Genomic DNA, 20,450 nt, shown 5'->3' on the forward strand with positions numbered 1-20,450 from the left:
ATCCATGTGTCCCCACAATACTCCCATTCAGTATTCTCTCATCAAGCACTCCCAACACACTGTCGCACCAAGCACCTCCTCTGACAGGTAGTATCATCCTTCAGCGTACCACACTTAAAATATCTCTAAACCCCTAAGACCAGAATATGAGCATCCAGATCTGCTCTTCTGTGCAGGTGTGGCGCCCCTGAGGGTTTCAACCGCCACAGGGATGCTGCACTTCTCTAATGGAGTGTGCTGTTCCTCCTCTGAGGTAAGAACAGTGCGATGGTCAGGACCCTACCTCCACATCCAACACCACACTTCTCCCACCAGAGGGGGCTAGTAGGCACTAGGTGCTGCCCCTACTGGCACTCGGGAGACTGGGGAACCAAGAGATAGGGGAACCAATTAGTGGGTGAGAGTGGAGGATTCACATTTTAGTGACACTTTAAATTTCATATTTAATCCTCAGCCATTTTGGTTCTTGGTTCTTCGACTGTGTCTCTGACTGTTCTTGGAACGTGGCCTTCCTCCCTGAGCGTGGATCCTGTGTGGACCTGCAGAGGACGGAGACACGGCCCTTGTACCCCGGCCTTGGGTCGAGGGGCAGGATGCAGACAATGTATGTCTCAGCCTGGTCAAGGACCATGACCAAGAAGGCCCGGAGCTTAGGAGTTTAACTCCACTGCAAATGGATCCCAGGGAGGATGCAGACGGAGCTGTGTACGCCACCTGTCCTCGCCAACCTGATTTATTCAGACAGATTCCGGCTGCAAGAGGGGTACCGGCCCCCACACCTGACCTTGCTACTCTACTTCCTGGTCAGGGAAGTCCGGTAGGCTCTGAGGATCCCACCGGGTATCGGAAGGAGCGGAGCTGGCACCCGCACCCTTTTTCTGAGAGAAGTTCAGAGGGAGACCCGGCCTATCTACACACACACAGACAGGAAAGGATCTGGTCTGAAGTCTAGGAACACTCTGGTGCGGGGTCCTGATTGAACACTGGACTTACTCGGAGGTTGTCAGACCCCCCCGTCTCTGGTGACCGCAGAACTCCGCGAGGAGCAGGGAGACGCCTTCCTACTGCCATCTCCATCGTGCGTAAAAACCCTGGAAGTTAACCCCTATGGCCTCCGGACTCTTTATTCTGCACTACACTGCACTACGCAGCACCAGACCTCCTGGACTACAACCCCCTTTCTCCTGTCCCTCTGCCCTTAGGCCCTGCTCCACCTGTGGGGAGTAGTATCAACCATGGCTGCGATAACACCATGCCTCGGCAGACTGCAGCAGCGCTGGTGGTCTTCACCAGGTGCCACAGGTGGTGTAGTCGAGTTCAGCCACTCAACCCGGATAAGCCCATACCATCCTTTTTTTAGTGTGACGGCCCTGGGCACGGAGCGGGTCCGGGCCACGGCTGCACCCCATCTACCACACGGGACCCGGCTCCGAGTCCCCATCTCCCAGGGTAGGGCTTTCGAGCGTCACACAACGCTACTCACAAATTTCACCATTTTGAGATTTGCTCTTCATATCTGTTTGCTAGGCCTGAAGATAATGCACCAAGCTGGCAGACAGCCGCAAGCCACAATTCATGGGACCACGAGCCACATGTGGCTCCCGACTACAGGTTGGGCACCCCTGCTGTAGCACATGTCACTTTGCTTCATAATCACTGGGCTTTATTTGATCACTGATTATCATGGCTACTTGATTTTTTTTCATTAGTCATATTTTATTATTATTGTTATTATTATTATAATCTTTTCAGCTCTAGTCACATTATCAACATGTTTACAGATTGGGACATACTAGGTAATTAAATGGCCAGATACAACTATGTCAGTACTTCATCATGATTTTTTAGGAATTTTGAATACTATATAATTTAGCATATATATATATATATATATATATATATATATACAGTATATAACTCCTACATCATGCATTTTAATCCTTTGTACAATCCCTTCCCCTAAATCATTTTATTTATTTAATGTAATAAATAAATAAATAGATATTTGTTATATGTATTGTATGCATATATATGTTATATATTGAAAAAGAACCTGGTTTCTATATTTCTAATATATATGTTATATGTGTTGTATGTCATATGGGCTATTAAATACTGTAAAAATGTTTTTAAAAATATGAAAAAAATAAAATAAAGATACAAATGTTCGAATCACCCCACTTTTGCCCCATTAAAAATAAAACAATAATAAAAAATACATGTTTGGTATTCCTGCATTCGTAAAAGTCTATTCTGATTGGTAAATGGCGCAACGAGAAAAAAAATAAAACCGCCAAAATTATGTTTTTTTTGGCTCCTGCAACATTGCAATAAAAAGCAATCAGAACATTGTATCCATCCCAAAAATGGTATCAGTAAAAATTTCAGGCCAGAGCACAAAAAATAATCCCTCATACAGCCCCATATCCCAAAGATTAAAAGTATTATGAGTCTCCCAAAATAGCAGCACAAGCAAAATTATTTTTTTTTTTACAAACTTCCGAATTTTTTTTACCATTTAAATAAAAAAATATATACATGTTTGGTTTCTGCGCACTCGTACTGAACTGGAGGAGAAATCATATTGCCAGGTCAGTTTTACCATATATTTAACATGGTAAATAAAAAAAAACACACAAAACAATTGTGGAATTGCATTTTTTTTTGCAATTGCAATGCACTTGGAATTTTTTTTTCCTGCATCATATGACACAATGAATGGTGTCATTCAAAAGCATAACTTTTCCCACAATAAACAAACCTTCAGACCGCTATGTGGACAGAAAAATATGTGGGAGGAAAAAACAAAAAATGGAAATTGGCCACAGGGTTAAATGGATTTCAGATTTGAAATTCACAGGAACCTTGCTGATCTTGAAGACTAGTTTTATGAAGAAAACTAATGTAATTTACCCATTCTCTATCTTTGTTTCCTGCCTCTGTTTTCTTCCCTTGTTGCTATTCCATGTCTTATCTGATTAGTAATTGCATATTTATTACTCAAATCTATGATATTACCACCTTTGACTACGTTCCTCCATAAGACAGTGTCAATCAAATGTAAATGTCTACATCTGGATACATACCTCTGTGCGATCCACAAGCCAACTCCGATGTTCCTCACTGCAGTGTCATCTGCTTCTCATTTGTGAAGATCACGGACAGAAAGCTAATAAATGATCATTGCAATGACGGATCTGGTTCTTCTTCTTTTATTTTGGGTGTGTGAATAGGGAGGAGTTAACTGCATGAGACATTACTTTCATATTTCTAACAGTGTTATACATTTGTAGACGGTAATATATATCAAATACTTGCTTTTAGTTTGACATTCTTCATTTCAGGCCACACTTCTTAATTACTTGACTTTTGTAATTCGTTTCTTCAAAAGGATTCTGATTGTTTAAAAAAATGATCATGGCACAATCACTTTGTCATCATGAGTGCCATAAAATTGTCATTTTCATATAGGCTATTTTGTATATAACCCCTTCATGACCTGAGTATTTTTAAGTTAGGTTAGGTTATAGGTTGCAGAGATCTAAAAACACTCCCCCTAAATCCAAATTTCCCATTTTTCCATTGCTCTGTTCTTTATTGATCAGCTGCAACGGTGACATCATGTTTACACCACTCATAACCATTCAAGTGGGTTTAGCAGCGCAGGCCAGCTACATCAACATCTGCTAAGCCCAGTGATTGACTGCAGTGGTTACATGTACTGTAGATGTAACATTACTACTGCAGACCAAAGACCAGAGGAGCAACAAAGTGGCAGTATATAGCTTTTAATGGTCAAAAACCACTAATGACTGTTTGGTATAAGCTGATTTAGGGGGTGTAAGCTGCTTGAGGTATGATGCCTCTGGGTTAGCACTATAACTTTGCAGTGCTGTAGTCCTGGGTTCAAATTCCCCCCAATGACAACACCTGCAAGGAGTTTGTATGTTCTCCCCATGTTTGCGTGGGTTTCCTTCCATATTCAAAAGACATACTGATAGGCACCGGTGAGATCCTGAAGAATAAAAATGAGCACAGATTAGCATAAATGGGTTATTTATACCCATTTTAGTTGAAATGACTGAGATGTGAATATCAGAGTCCAAGGGTCTGCCATTGGAGATATGGCTCTGGAAACAGGGTCTGCACTATGCTTTCTCTAACTCTCATAGAAATGAGTTTCCAGGACCTCACCTCTTGAGGCCAGCACTTGAACACTGATATTCCCTTCTCGGACATGAATGGCTTAGTTGAGAATAACCCTTAAGATTAAAAGGTGGAAATTTAATGTAAGGTATTAATGTAAGGATATGGACATGTTGCTCATGTTTCCCCTTGAAGAAACATGTATTGTTGCAAATGTATTTTCATGTGTACTGTGACGTGTCATTAGTGGCAGCATTGTAGTTTGACCGACAGTAGGGAGAGTTAGGGTTAATGTTTTGGACTAGTCCAGAGTGGGAGGGGTGAAAGTGAATAACAGAGACAGTTTCCTGTCAGAAAGAGCTTCGCCTGCAGTAAAAGCAGATCCACGGTCTGAACAGTGATCAGAGTTGCGTGATATGGGTGGCCCTGAAGTGAGTGGAGACTGAGGCAGTACATAGCGAGATCCAGAGTAGGGATGAGGAAAAGCGACAGAAAGACAGTGTGATACATTGGAGGTGGGTCCTGGGACCGAAAGCATAACCTATCAGTACGTACCCGAGTACACAAGCCAGAGAAGTAATGGGCCAAGACGGAACAGGGAGTGTGAGATGAAGAGAGTGCCCCGGGCGGGAGTTCCAAGACGTCAGCAAACAGAGAAGCTAAGTAACGTCTATAGTGGCAGCCTAGCTCCACTCAGGAGAAAGAGGGCAGGGAACCGCAGGTTGAGGATAGGACTCACTTCCTGGACTGTAGTACTGTGCTGGGTTGTGGTGAAAACAGAGGAACTCGGGGGCAGAAGCAATGAAGCCTGGAAGAGGTAGAGAGACTGTGTATGAAGATCCTCCATGCTGTAAAAGAAATGTTTGTGAAGTTATGCACCCACTATTGTACATAGTTCCCGCCTAGTTATTGTTCAGTAAAAAGCTGTTTATTGTTGGCTGGTGGTCTCGTCACTGAACCACCTGGTATTGGCCAGCCGAAGTCACCGGCATCATGCAGCCTGCAATGGTGTAGCGCCCCCATAGACGAAGCCCACACACCCAGCCTGGACTCCCATCTTCATGTAGCGTGAAAAGACAAGTACCTTACTCATGGCTACCGCCCCGCACTACGTTACATCAACATGCCACACAGTGAAAATTTATGTGAAAAAATTATTTGAATACGATTGCTGCTGGCAAAATACTAGAATGGGTCTGATGTCAGGTCCGTTACTGGAAATTACTATATGTTATTCTCTGTGTATGGGGGGGGAGTAACCAGTTAGGTATTTTTTTGTTTCCTTTTGAAAAACATTGTGGACAAATCATAAATGTTCTAATCTGTGATGTAAACATTACAAACTTGTTGTGTAGTCTAGCCGTAGACTGTCATGGTGTCTTAACAGCCTTATCTGGTGTATATAGAGACAGAGCAGACTGTAGATCTTGGATGGGAGACTTTATGTCTTGTGGGGCATAAACGAGCTGAACTAGAGTGGGTGCCGAGAAGAGCGACCAAGGTTATCAAGGGAATGGGTGGACTGCAATACCAAGACAGGTCATCAAACTTGGGGTTATTCAATTTGGAAAAACAAAGTTTCAGGGGTGAACAATTTATAATGTTCAAATACATGAAGGGACTGTAGATCTTTTTACACTTAGGCCTGCAATGATGATAAGGGGGCATCCTCTACGTCTAGAGGAAAGAAGGTTTAATCATAATCATAATCACAGATAGCGATTCTTTATTATAGGAGCAGTGAGACTATGGAACTCTCTGCCACATGATGTTGTAATGGTTGATGTAGTATAAAAAGTTCATGGAGGGCCTGATTGCCTTTCTTGTAAAAAATAATTACAGGTTCTGTGTACTAAATTTTGAAATGTGATGTTGTTCCAGATAACTAGCCTGATTTCTATATGTGGAGTCAGGAACATTTTTTTTCCTATTTTTCTTTAATATGGGGCCACGAAGCATCTTCCTCATTAGGTTTTCTGTTTCTGAATCAACACTTTAGGTTACAGTCTGAATTCAATGGACTTGTATATTCTTTCTAGAATGAAACTCTACTTTTAGATAAATTTCATTGCATCAATATAAATACAGGTACAAACATGTGATTTCCAACCTGATTGATTTATTTCAGAGCTGCATTGAAAAAAAACACTACATCTAATTGCTATAATAGCTGTCTTACATACGTATATGCTAATCTGCTAATGACGCACTACTACTACAAGTAAAAGTCACCAGGCAATCAGAATTTCTCATATTGGAGTGAGCCACTAGATCAGATGATTGATAAAAGCAAGGGTTAGTCAGTACATGCTAAAAAAATTTCTGTGACCTCAGTGTGGACTGCAAGCACACTGGATACATCAGGAAACATGCAAATATGATGTATAAGATTTTTTCTAAAATGCATTACCACTTTATTTACTATACCTAAAGTGTCCGATTTGTAGATCACATTCTGATCAATTTGTGTGAGCCTACCTGACATAAAAAGGCAACTGCACGCAGATGGGACCCTACTAGCGACGAGCGAGCGTGTATTGGTAACCCTTTCAGCGAGCATGCTCAGGCGCTCGCCGAGTATTTTCGGCATTCATGTTAGTGTCGCCGCGGCAGCTTGTGTCACGGCTGTTAGACATCGGTGACACATGCAGGGATTCCCTGCTTGTTAACAGCCGTGACGCAATCAGCCGCGGCGACAGTAACCTAAATGCATAGCAAGCCCCAAATGCTCGGCGAGCACCTGCTCGTCGAAAGGGTTAACAATACACACTCGCTCTAGACCCTACACTAAAGACTTCTGTCTCTTGAATCTACAAAATTCAGAGTGGGAAAAACAAAAGACAAGCAAAATACCCAAATAACTGAAAGTAAGTGGATAAATCGCCAGTGCATAAAAATAATGATAAATAATAAAGGGTATTTAGTTAACATAATTTTGATCAAAATAATGTTAAAGCCATCCCACCACATCACGGCAACCCTTATGGGACAGTCCTAACTCTAATATTAAAACCTTACCATTTATCAAGTGACATACATATGGACAAGGGCAGAGAGACTGAACCCCTAGTAGAAGCATGGACCTGAGAGGCAGAATAAACCTTTCAGCTCAGACAAAGGGCGGCCACACCCTTATATGCACTGAAGCACACTAAACTACAAAGAAAAAACCTGGGAGTCTGAACTGAAACATAAATTGATGTGCATGCAAAATGTAAATGCATGTTCACACAAGGCCACTAGACAGAGAAAAACAAAAGACAAGCAAAACACCCAAATAACTGAAAGTAAATGGATAAATCGCCAGTGCATAAAAATAATGATAAATAATAAAGGGTATTTAGTTAGCATAATTCAGAGTGGGTAGAATCAAGCTTTAGCTTCAGCCTGGTATAATGAAAAATAGTTTTGGACAGATGCACATTTCTTCACTGTGTTGGTAGAATTGCTATCTTCATAGTTCTCTCTTTGGTTATAGACTATAGGAATTGTTAATCACTGCATATTACAAAAATCCTTGTGCAAACTTGGCAAAAAATGGTGAGTTATTGAAATAGAAATATACTGTACTAATTGACACTCTGCACAAAATATTTGGCTGAATGTTTCCATATAGCATTTGCGAGGCAGTGACGGGAATCATATGCGAGGGATGATATATATCCCCCAGAATGCGCACTGAAACATATTGAACCCGCTGGAGTGCATTGCTATTACAAACACACAGCTGTGATTGCAGTGCAGAGTAAAGCTAAAGTTTGAACTTAGTCAAGCTATTTGGCTAAGTTGAATTTAAGGAAACCCGGCATGGGCTTTTATGCTTGGAGTGGACTACAGGAATGGCAGTGGGGTGGTCCACTCCCTCCAGCCCAGGTTTTACAAGTGGCTCACGGCCACAGATTCCCTTTGAAAAAAACCTTCAGTGAATGTTTGGGTGTGTCAGTTTTTGGTTTGCAAGCAGCAGAGGAAGAGGCTCTGTTCTGTACAGGTTTGTGTGAGGCTGAACACAGGCCTGTGAAGGCTCCGCATGTGAAGCAGCCTGAGTGACACGGCGCGGCCGTCTCCCACGGCTGTGTGGACATCCCGGCTGCGATCTGGAGGACAGCTTTTGTTTTGATCTGTGAGTTTTGCTGAATAGAGCCGTTTAAGTTGGACTTTCCTTGGGTCACTGCCTCCTTTCTGCACAGTGTGAACACCGCCGGACTACACATTACATGCTGAAATCTTGCGCTTTTCCTAAGACTATTTTTGCATACTTAGAACAACCTTTTTTCTGGAGTTTTCCTGCTTCCTGTTCTGTGCATCTGATTTACTTTTACAAATGGTGCAAGGATTCAGTGGAGACAGAAACTAACATGATAATGTGTACCGACCACTAGACTACAGTCACCTAATTAGCATATTTAAATGTAATATGATTTAGTGAACACAACTTAATGGATTTTAACCGTAAATCTATGTTTTTTCTCAAGGCACAGTCACCTATAAGATGCTATGCTTGGTTTAAACATTGATTGGAACCTAGCAGACTGCATTTAACTTCCCTTGAAGCCCTTTCCCTGCTAACTCTGTGTAATTTTAATGTATTAAAAATGGCAAAACCAATGGTCTATATGCATGAGACACTAAAAATATTGATATTTGTCAGGACCAAACATATTTAACAGCACTGCAGAGAAACTATCATTCACACAAGTTCCTATCCAAAGTAGGCTCACAATATAATTTTCCAGAAAATGGGGCAAACTTCATGGGGAGCCCATTAAATGGGTTGTCTGGGCACATAAAATTTGATGACTTCTCCTGAAGATAGGTTATCAATATCTGATAGGTGGGGGACAGATACCCAGCACGCCCTCCTATTGGCTGACATTAGCTCTGGCAGTGGCCGTAATTACAATGATCTATACTGTGTATATATATATATATATTACAGCTTAGTTCAGTATAATGTGTAGCGGCCTCTGCCAACAACTGTACATCAGCTCCTATGCGAGAGAATGCCTAGACAACTCCTTTAGAGGAGTCGTCCATATCTTTGATAACCCCTTTAAAGAAACAGAGCCCCATTGAAACGGCTTTCACTCACCTCCAAAACCATTACCATTCCAGCAATGCTGGCGCTTTGTCTGCCTGACGCGTGACATTGTTATGTCATGTGAGTGCTGCAGCCAATCAATGGCCGCTAATGGGCTGCTTCGATCACACTTTACCTGGACGAAACTCAGAAGATGGGGGAATGTGCCAGCACTGCATTCCATTAGCGACCTCTGATTGGCTGCAGCACTCATGTTACATAACAATGTCACGCAAGTGCCAGCAGATACAGCGCCGACATTGCTGGAACGACACCAGTATAAGCTATTTTTTTTTTCAATGGAGCCCTGTTTCATTTAATAAGGGGCTGTTCAATTAGCAGACACCTTTAACCTATCACTACGTTTTGGGATTACAGAATGAAATCTAGAGTACTAGGAGGAAAGCCACTCAAGCATGGGGAAAACATTCACACTCCACACGGATCTTTTCTTTGGTTGGATTTGAATCCAGGACCATAGCAGGCAAGTGTTTAAGATATAAAAGGTCACAAATGACACTATACTGTTTGCATAGCATCTTTAACCCCTTTACCCCCCCCCCAAGGTAGTTTGCACGTTAATGACCAGGCCAATTTTTACAATTCTGACCACTGTCACTTTATGAGGTAATTACTCTGGAACGCTTCAATAGATCCCCCCTGATTCTGAGATTGTTTTTTTCGTGACATATTATACTTCATGATTGTGGTAAAATTTCTTCGATATCACTTGTGTTTATTTGTGAAAAAAACAGAAATTTGGCAAAAATTTAGAAAATTTTGCAATTTTTAAAATTTTTATGCCCTTAAATCAGAGAGATATGTCACACAAAATTGTTAATAAATAACATTTCCCACATGTATACTTTACATCAGCACAAATTTGGAATCAATTTTTTTTTTTATTAGGGAGCTATAAGGGACCAGCGATTTTTCTAATTTTTCCAACAAAATTTACAAAATCATTTTTTTAGGGACAACATCACATTTGAAGTCACTTTGAGGGGTCTTCATGACAGAAAATACCCCAAAGTGACACCATTCTTAAAAGTGCACCCCTCAAGGTGCTCAAAACCACATTCAAGAACTTTATTAACCCTTCAGGTGCTTCACAGGAATTTTTAGAATGTGGAAGAAAAAAATGAACATTTAACTTTTTTCACAAAAATGTTACTTTAGACCCAATTTTTTTTATTTTCACAGGGGTAACAGGAAAAAATGGACCCAAAAATTTGTTGTGCAATTTCTCCTGAGTAAGCAGATACCCCATATATGGGGGAAAACCACTGTTTGGGTGCACGGCAGGGTTCGGAAGGGAAGGAGCTGCATTTGACTTTTTGATTGTAAAATTTGCTTGAATAATTAGCGGACGCCACGTTGCGTTTGGAGAGCCCCTAATGTGCCTAAACAGCGGAAACCCCCCACAAGTGACACCATTTTGGAAACTAGACCCCTCAGGGAACTTATCTAGATGTGTGGTGAGCACTGTGAACCCCCAAGTGCTTTACAGAAGTTTATAACATGGAGCCGTGAAAATAAAAGAAATCAAACTTTTTCCACAAAAATGATGTTTTAGTCCCAATATTTTTATTTTCACAAGGGTAAGAGGAGAAAATGGACCCCAAATACTTTTGTGCAATTTCTCCTGAGTACACCAATACCCCATATGTGGGGAAAATACAGTGTTTGGGCGCACGGCAGAGTTCAGAAGGGAAGGAGCACTGTGTGACTTTTTGAACGCAAAATTGTCTGGAATCGAGAGCGGACGCCATGTCGCGTTTAGAGAGCCCCTGATGTGCCTAAATAGTGGAAACCCCCCACAAGTGACCACATTTTGGAAACTACACCCCTCAAGGATTTTATCAAGGGGTATAGTGAGCATTTTGAACCCAGAGGTACGACACAGAATTTGATAACATTAGGTCATCATATTGAATAAGTTGTCATTAGTCTTGAGCGCAAGTGCTCGCTACTTGAGTTTGCATCGGGTACTCAGGTATGCACCAAGTATCGCGCATGCTTGAGTGACATGCTCGAGTCCCCACCCACATGTTTCACAGTTATTAGACACACAAAAAAACATGCGGGGATCGCTCATGCATGTCAGGCAATCCCCGTGAGTTTTTTTGGCCGCAAAGCATATGGGGCGGAGACTCGAGCATGTCACTTGAACACCCGCGATACTCAGTGCATACCCGAGCACCCGATGCAAACTCAGGTAGCGAGCACTTGCGCTCAACACTAGTCGCCATATCGTCGTCTTTTTAAAAAAAAAAAAAAAAAAACTTTTGAAAAAAATCCCAACCCTAACCCTAGTCATAGAGTTTATTTTTTATGCCGTTCCTCGTGCGATATAGGTGATTAGACGACTTTATTCTTCGGGTCGGTGCGATTACAGCAATACCAGATTCATATGGGGTTTTTATGATTGACAGCTGTTACACATTTTTTTTTGTAAAATCTAGTTTTTGCTTCGCCATATTTTGAGAGCTATAATTTTTCCATATTTTGGCCGACAGTCATGTGATGGCTTGTTTTTTGCGGGACAAGTTGACATTTTTATTGGTGCCATTTTCAGGCACGTGACTTTTTTTGATCGCTTTCTATTGCGATTTTTGTGAAGCAGAATAAACCAAAACCAACAATTCAGGAATTTTTTTTTTTTTCCGCTTCACGTGTGTTAAAATTGATAAGGTAGCATTATTCTTCGGGTCAGTACGTTTACAGCGGTACCACATTTATATCGTTTTTCTATATTTTGGCGCTCTTACACAATAAAAGCTATTTTATAGAAAAAAAATATTTTTTTTGCATCGCTTTATTCTGAGAGCTATAACTTTTTTTTATTTTTCGGCTGTTGGAGCTGTATGGTGGCTTGTTATTTTCGGGACAAGATGAAGTTTTCAGTGGTACAATTTTTATTTATATTAGTCTTTTTATTGCGTGTTATTCCATTTTTTTGTTTGGTAGTATGATGATAAAGCATTGTTTTTTGCTTCGTTTTTCATTTTTTTTTTTTTTACCATGTTCACTAAAGGGGTTAACTAGTGGGACAGTTTTATAGGTCAGGTAGTTCCAGAAGTGGCGATATCAAATATGTGTACTTTTATTGTTTTGTTTGTTTTCATAATATTTACTGATGGGTACATTATATTTTTACTTTGATGGATTCTTCTTTTTTAATAATTTTACATATATATATATATATATATATATATATAATATATATATATATATATATATAATTTTTTTTACTTTTATTCTTTGTCTCACTATGGGACTTTCACTTTTTTTTTATTCTGATCGCCTGTATAGCATAAGGATGGATCACCATCCCTGTGCTATACAGGCTGTCAGCACTGCAGATGCTGAAAATAATTTGGTCATGCACTGCGCATGACCAAAGTATCTTTCTGCTGTCTGGTGACCCGGATGTTGTCATGACCTCTCCTGCCAGCAGACAGCGTTGGACGCCGGCAGGAGAGGTGAGTATAGCGGTCACCTCCCCTTGCCACCGCAATACTGCGATCGACTTTGATAGCAGCATTGCGGGGGTTAATGTGCCGCTCCCAGCACATAGCACAGGGTGTCAGCTGTGACAATCAGCTGACACCCGGCGGCGATCGTGCCCGCACGGCTTGTGTGTGGGTGCGATCGCCATGACGTACTGTTCCGTACCTGGCTCTTAAGTCCCAGGGCGCAGGTACGTATTAGTACGTCTTGTGCTTTAAAGTGGTTAAGTCACATGGATCACATGCTGATATCCTACATCCCTTACAGTTTATTAGTCAAGGACAATAAACCAACCAAAAATTCAGCAATTGAAGTCATTAAATAAAAAATAATGAGCTATAAGTCTGACATCATTAAGTCAAGTTATGTTGGCTACAAACACTCTCACGTGTATTGGGAAGATACTTGAGGGCATCATCAATTCAATTCAATGGAACTGTTCCTCTGACAGAAGACAACGCCTTTTCTAAGTATCCTACTTTTCCTATGAGTCACCAGGAATGTATAAAGAATTCCAAGGCTTCATATAAAATAATGGTGTTATATCTGCTGACTGTACCAACACTTTCTGCAATGTAAACAATAGAAATCCGGTACAAACAGTAGTTCTAGGCAAAGAAGATAAAAGAAAAAGCTGCACCTGAATTACAATGTTACAGTCCAAAAACAAGAAATAGTAGGTTATATCAGAGCTGGCGGAAAATATTCATGAATCCAAATATACTGTAAGTGGAGGCCCTTGCTGGTCTGGTATCTGAAAATGTAGCATCAATAGTGTCATCACTGAATTTTGGGTCTTCTATCCTTTGGATTATGAGCTCGGAGAGAATGAAGACACAGGACAAGATGTTTGTGTCTAAACATACTCTAAAAACTTTATTACAAAACACAGGGCTAATATACACCCTAAAAGGCAGGAAACGGATTTGCCATATATGGTTCGATTATACAGTTTAGCTGAACAAGTGGAAAAAGCTAGTTTCTGTATGCTTTAAAATATTTAATTAGACTTATCTAGTTAGCAAGGTCATTTCATCTTTCTGCAAGAACACATTATTGCTACAAGAAGAAACATCTGGCCAGGGAGTATACTTTATCTTCTCCCAAGGACACGCTATTGATACAAGAAGGAACATTCATAGCTGTTGTTTTCACCTAAAATAACTGTCAGACTTATATAGCATAGATGGGGCCTTTAAACTTGAGGGACTCCATCTTCTGCTATAACATTCCATCCTTTTGTTCCTTCATTTATCAATACGAATCTCTATGTTTTCTTTTAGTACAACACTGAATACACATTAGAAAAAGCTTAAAAACCAAATAAACCGCAAGACACATTAGCAAAACCTGTAAAATAGCTTGTACTATACCAGCCAACCACCCACCGATACCTTTAAACCAATTTGCGGGATTTAGAAAGGAAAATCTCTGTGTGGAATTATTGGCCAAAGTATCTGAACAGTTCACTCAAAAGTTTATCTCTTCCCATGAGACCGGGACAGCGAGAAAGGGTATGCTAGTGGATGTCACAGGGGCATGTGTACATATCCAACAGTTAGCAATAGTCTGGTTTTGCTCCTTTAGCCCATCGATTAGAGCAAGATGGTGTCTAATGAATCTATTGTCGTCTCCATCCATGGTGCCTAACCTAGTCCATGCACCTGTGGTCGCAAGTATGCAGGTAAGTATAAACAATGTCATCATTCTTTGTCCGCTGGTTCTCCTAGTATCTTTTTGCAATGAGACGCGTGGATCCAGGTCTCTTTTCCCTCTAGCTTAACGGCTGTACTTGTGGTCAGCAGAACTTGAAAGGGTCCGTCAAACCGTGGATTTAGGCTTTTCCTCACGTGTCTTTTAATAACCACCCAGTCTCCAGGTTGCAGCGTATGGCTGCTAGAGTCTTGATCTGGAAGAGAACTGAAGACATTATCATGTACTTGCTTAATCTTTTTGTGTAAAGCCCTCACATAGGAACTTAGCACATGGTTGTTCATTTCTAATGCTTGCGGATAGAAACACCCTAGGCTGGGTACGTTGCCAAACAATATCTCATATGGAGAGAGTCCAGTCTTTCTATTAGGCTTGTATCTTACTGAAAACAGAGCAAGTGGTAAACAGTCCGGCCATGGTTTTCCTGTCTCAGCCATGGCTTTCTGAATTTTTAATTTCAATGTCCCATTCAGTCTTTCCACTTTACCACTACTTTGTGGGTGATATGGGGTGTGGAATGCTTGTTGAATTCCTAGAGCAGACATGATTTCATTCATTATTTCACCTGTGAAATGTGTACCTCTATCACTCTCAATTACCTCTGGTACCCCATACCTGCAGACCACCTCTGCAAGCAGTTTCTTTGCGGCTGCCGCAGCCGTGACTTTGGCAATCGAGAAAGCCTCTGGCCATCCCGAGAACAAATCAATACAGACCAACACATATTCCCATGATCCTGACTTTGGCAGCTGAATATAATCAATTTGCAGTCTCTGGAATGGATAGAGGGGCCGGGGGGTGTGTTTGGGTGGTGTTTTAACTACTCTACCCTGATTATGTGTAGCACATATCATGCACCCTTGTACCAGGATTTCAATACAGGTGGAGAATCCTGGTGCCACCCAATGTTTCTGCATCACTCCCGTTTTAGATTGGTGTGTCGGCCCATGTAATATATGGGCTGCTGCTGGGTACAGTGCCCTTGGAAGACATCGTCGTGTCCCTTTCCCCCATACCCCATTTGCTTCATTCAGGCATGCACCTTCCTTTAACCACTTATCAACCTCCTCCTTTTGAGCCTGAGCCTGCATTTGGGATAAGATGTCCTCCGACACAAAGGGGTTTTTAGGGGCACTTAACTGACGTACTGTTGACCCTTGTTGCGGCTTACAGGCTGCTGTTTTTGCCGCTGCATCTGCCATCGCGTTTCCTCTGCTTACCTGGTCGGTCCGTCTGGTATGTGCTCTTACCTTTATGACAGCTACTTGTTTAGGTAGTTGTAGCGCATCAATTAACTGCTGGACCACATCAGCATTCTTAATGGGGTGTGCTGCTGCCGTCAGGAAACCTCTTGACTTCCATATTGGACCAAAATCATGCGATATACCGAATGCATACCTAGAATCTGTGTAAATGTTAACAATACTACCTTCCGCTAGTTTACAGGCCTCGGTTAGGGCCCTAAGTTCAGCTTCTTGAGCCGACTGGTGTGGGAGCATTGGTTCTGCCTTGATTACTGCATTGAGGGAGACAACTGCATATCCAGTATGGAAGGTACCTGAATCGTCCTGATGACGGGATCCATCTACAAAAAATTCAAAATCTGCATTTTGTAATTCATGTTCAAATACAGTAGGTAAACCTGCCGTTTCTTGTGCCATCATTTGTACACAGTCATGAGGAACTTCCTCTCTTGGATCTTCCTTAAAAAGTACAGTACCTGACTCCTCCTTTAGATCCGAGAGAGGTAACAAAGTTGCTGGATTCAGGGTAGTACACCTCTGTAAAGAAACATTGGGAGGCATTAACAGTGCACATTGTAACCTAAGATGACGTGCTGCTGAGAGGTGAGCGGGTTGCACTTGATTCAATATAGTGTAGACATCATGAGGTGTTAGCATGGTGAGCGGGTGGTCAAGAACAATGTCTGCGGATTTATGGAGTAATAGTCCAACAGCATGCAGAGCACGTACGCAGGATGGTGCACCTCTAGCTACCGCATCCAATCTGCCACTAAAGTAGGCAACAGGTCTCTGATTATCACCGTGTGTTTGAGTTAAAACTCCTGCTGCATGTCCAGCTTGTTCATGAAGGTACAGAGTAAATGGGAGCTCATAATTAGGGGTACCCAAAGCTGGAGCGGCCAAAATACGGTTCTTGAGAGAATAAAAACAGTCTATTGCCTCTGGTGTTAGTACAAAAGGTGTTGGAGTAAGACAGTCATAGAGGGGCTGCATCAAAATAGAGATGGCATGAATCCACTGTCTGCAATAGGAAACAAGTCCAAGAAAAGTTCTGAGGGCTGCAACATTAATGGGGACGGTGAATGCCTGTACTGCTTGTTTACGTGCATTTGTTAAATGACGAGCACCTGGTGTAATGCAATGTCCCAAAAAGGTGACTGAAGATTTACAAAACTGAAGCTTATCTTTCGATGCCTTGCAGGCAGCGTGATAGAGAAACAACATAAGCGATATAGTTGCACTATGGCATTGTTTCCTGGAGGGGGCACAAATGAGCAGGTCATCGACATATTGCAAAACAACGATATGTGGTTCAGACCATCCCTCCAGTATTTCCTGCAGACTTGCAGTGTACATTGTGGGTGAATTCTGGGCACCCTGTGGCAACACTGTCCATGTATATTGACTGCCCTGGAATGTGAAAGCAAACAGGTACTGGCAGTCAGGATGTAATGGTACACTGAAGAATGCATTTGCCAAATCAACCACTGAAAAGCAAAGAGAGTTAGAAGGTATCTGTGACAGAAGAGTATGCGGGTTGGGCACAACTGGTGTTAGAAGTTCTGTGGCTTTGTTAACCAACCGGAGGTCATGGACCATTCTATATGCGGCTGGTTGTCCTGGCACGCTCTTTTTCTTTACTGGGAACAGGGGAGTGTTGCAAGGGGACTGGGTTTTGACTAGGACTCATCTGTAGTAATTTTTGGACTTGCTGGGCTATGGCATTCTCCTGAGCCGAGCTAAGGGGATACTGCCTCTGTTGAGGCAAGATGGCTCCTGGTTTTAATTTCACCATTACTGGTTGAACTCTTAACCTACCAACATCTGTTTTTGTCTGAGGCCCAAAAATCATGTGGTACAGCCTGCTCCAATATTGGGGGAAACTCATTTATCTCTTCTATGCTGGCAATATCTAGTGACATAATTTTGCAAAGGGTACTTGGTTTTAAACCTGGGGTCATGGTGACAGTGCCATCGGGATGATACTCAATATGTGCTTGTAATTGGGACAACACATCATTTCCCAAAAGGTTACATTGGCCTCAGGGCGATACCATGAGCTGGCTATGTACAGTAGCTCCTTAAATTTGCAGGGGAATTCTTTTAGTGACAGGAAGCAGGACAGACGGGGAATTGAAGGGGGTGGCAATGACATGATGTGAAAAATCTGTGTCAGTATATGGCCAATCACCTTGCGTAATTACTGAATTGTCGGCCCCCGTATCTATTTGGAAATCGATTTCATGTCCCCCTGGTAGGTTCACCTGCACTATACGACTGGGAGTTGGGGGTAAGGAGATAAGGGGGTTCATGTGCAAGCTACCCTCATCCTATGAGGGCGTTGTTTGGTCGGCTGGAGGACCCGTACTCTGAGCATTTGGATACGGGTTGGTCCTACAGTTCTTTTTAAAATGTCCTGGCTTTTTACATCCGTAACACAGTTTCTGTCCTTCTCCTTCAGTCCGTCCTCTGCCTCTGTTGTTTCTGGGGGTCGTCTCTACTATATGTATTCTGGCAGCTCTTTTTGCCTGCGCTATGTCATGCTGTGCCCCCTGAGCTATTCTAGCTAAATCTTCTGCCTTCACTAGTGTTGAGCATTCCGATACTGAAATATCGGGTATCGGCCGATATTCGCGGTATCGGAATTCCGATACTTAATTCCGATACTTTTACAATATCGAATAACGGAATCGGAAGTTCCCATAATGCCTGCGCTCTGCAGTGTCTGTGAAGGATGACAAGCTGGATGGCAGCGTGATCCAGCCTGTCATCAGAATGCCATCCCAGAGGGGGAGAATTCTCCTGATTGTTTAAAAGCCGGCGCGCGGTAAAAAGCCGCCGGCTTTTAAACAATCACACAGCCCCATACTGCTTCCCCGCAGCCTCCCACCCCGATCCTTCGCTCCCCTCGCCACCTCCCATCCCGATCGTAAGTTAGGACCGGGCGAGGAGCGCTGCACCAAGGAGCGGGGAGCGAAGGACCCGGGCGGGGAAGCCGGCAGTGAAAAGACTTCACCGCCGGCTTTCCCGTTCTGTGCTGCGCTTTCCCGCCGGTTATTTCAAATGAACAGCTGAGGTATCAGGTGATGCCGATCAGCTGTTCATTTGAAGTCGCTGCGGTGCCCTCAGAGGGTTCATGTGAGTTCATGCTTGACTGCATGAACTCACATGAACTTTCCCACGGCGGCACAGGTCAGCCTCACCTCCAAGACCATCAGACCGGTCATGATTAGTGTGTGTGCGGGTGTCTGTGCATGTGTATGCGAGTGTGTGCGGGGTGTGTGTGCGATGTCTGCGTGTGTGTGCGATGTCTGCGGGTGTGTGCGATGTCTGCGGGTGTGTGCAGTGTCTGTGCGATGTTTGTGGGTGTGTGCAGGTGTGCGCGGTGTCTGTGCGTGCAGGCAGACATAGGCCGATGTGACACTACTACTCCCATCGGCCTATGTCTGTCCCCCGTCCACTCGTGCCAGCAGGATCAGCTCGATGGGAGCAGTAGTTCCCATCAGCCTGATCCTGCTATTTAAATTGCCCTACTGTGTCCCCAATAAATTTTAAATACATGTCATTGGTGGCCAGTGGTTACCTACAATAAATTAGTTCATACATTACCTGTCCCCGCCGATCGCCACCTAAAATAAAGTAAAAAATAAAAAACTACACCTATACTCACCTAGACACCTAATTCCCCGAAGCCATCGATCTCCTGTAATAAAATATAAAATAATAAACCACAACCTTATCCTTACCCCTCCGTAGTAGTCCACGAGTGTCCCACGAAGATCACCAGTTCAGAGCAGCCACATAGAATGTGAACGCTCTGAACCGCTGCCGCCGCTAGAATGACGGGGCCGTAAGGGTTCACCGGAGTTCAGGCAGCGCTGCTCCGGTTAGCTCCTTTTTTTAACACTAAATGACATTTGAGGAGTTAATAAAGATGCAGTCCCTAAATTATTATTTATTTTTTAATTAATTTTCCCCAAAACTTTTGACGTGGGCTTCGCCATATTTTTGTATGCCAGCCAGGTACAGCATCCAGCTTCTATGAACGCGCCATTTTCCGGGGCGGCTGCGGACTGCAATTTTCAGCGGGGGGTGGGGGCACAAAGCTTGCAATTTAAAAAAAATTTACGTGGGGCTTCGCACTATATTTGTGTCCAGCCAGGTACAGCAGGCAGGAACGGTCTGCCCCCAACCACCAGCTGCCTATTTGTACCTAGCCGGACACAACAATATAGGGAAGCCCTTTTTTTCTTAATTATTCCATGAATTTCATGAAATCATTTAAAAAAAAAATACGTGGAGCTTCTCCCTATTTTTGTGTCCAGCCAGGTACAACTAGGCAGCTGGGGGATGGAATCTGCAGCGCAGGGAGGCCCAAGCTTTCTGCCCCCCCCCCGCTGAAAATTGCAGTCCGCAGCCACCCTGGAAAATGGCGCGTTCATAGAAGCTGGATGCTGTACCTGGCTGGCATACAAAAATATGGCGAAGCCCACGTCAAAACTTTTGGGAAAAATTAATTAAAAAATAAATAATAATAAAGATGCAGTCCCTAAATTAACTCCTCAAATGTCATTTAGTGTTAAAATAATGGATTTATTTAAAAAAAAATTGATGTGGGGCTTCGCCCTATATTTGTGTCCAGCCAGGTACAGCAGGCAGGAACGGGCTGCCCCCAACCACCAGCTGCCTATTTGTACCTGGCCGGACACAGCAATATAGGGAAGCCCTTTTTTAAAAAAATTATTTCATGAAATAAT

The 20,450-nt window shown here is 42.7% G+C and overlaps 1 protein-coding gene across 1 annotated transcript in view; it reads right to left on the reverse strand.

The window, feature by feature from the left end:
- LOC141272792 (BPI fold-containing family C protein-like) overlaps positions 1-3,226 on the reverse strand; it is a 41,542-nt gene extending 38,316 nt beyond the window's left edge. Inside the window, exon 1 of the mRNA XM_073683859.1 lies at positions 3,087-3,226. The gene's annotated coding sequence lies outside the window, so the exon portion shown is untranslated. The remainder of the gene's footprint in view (positions 1-3,086) is intronic.
- Between the last annotated feature and the right edge of the window lie 17,224 nt (positions 3,227-20,450).

Source organism: Phyllobates terribilis, unplaced genomic scaffold (genome assembly GCF_046119375.1).
Source record: "Phyllobates terribilis strain yellow unplaced genomic scaffold, ASM4611937v1 Scaffold_5__5_contigs__length_657084704, whole genome shotgun sequence".
Lineage (NCBI taxonomy): Eukaryota > Metazoa > Chordata > Amphibia > Anura > Dendrobatidae > Phyllobates > Phyllobates terribilis.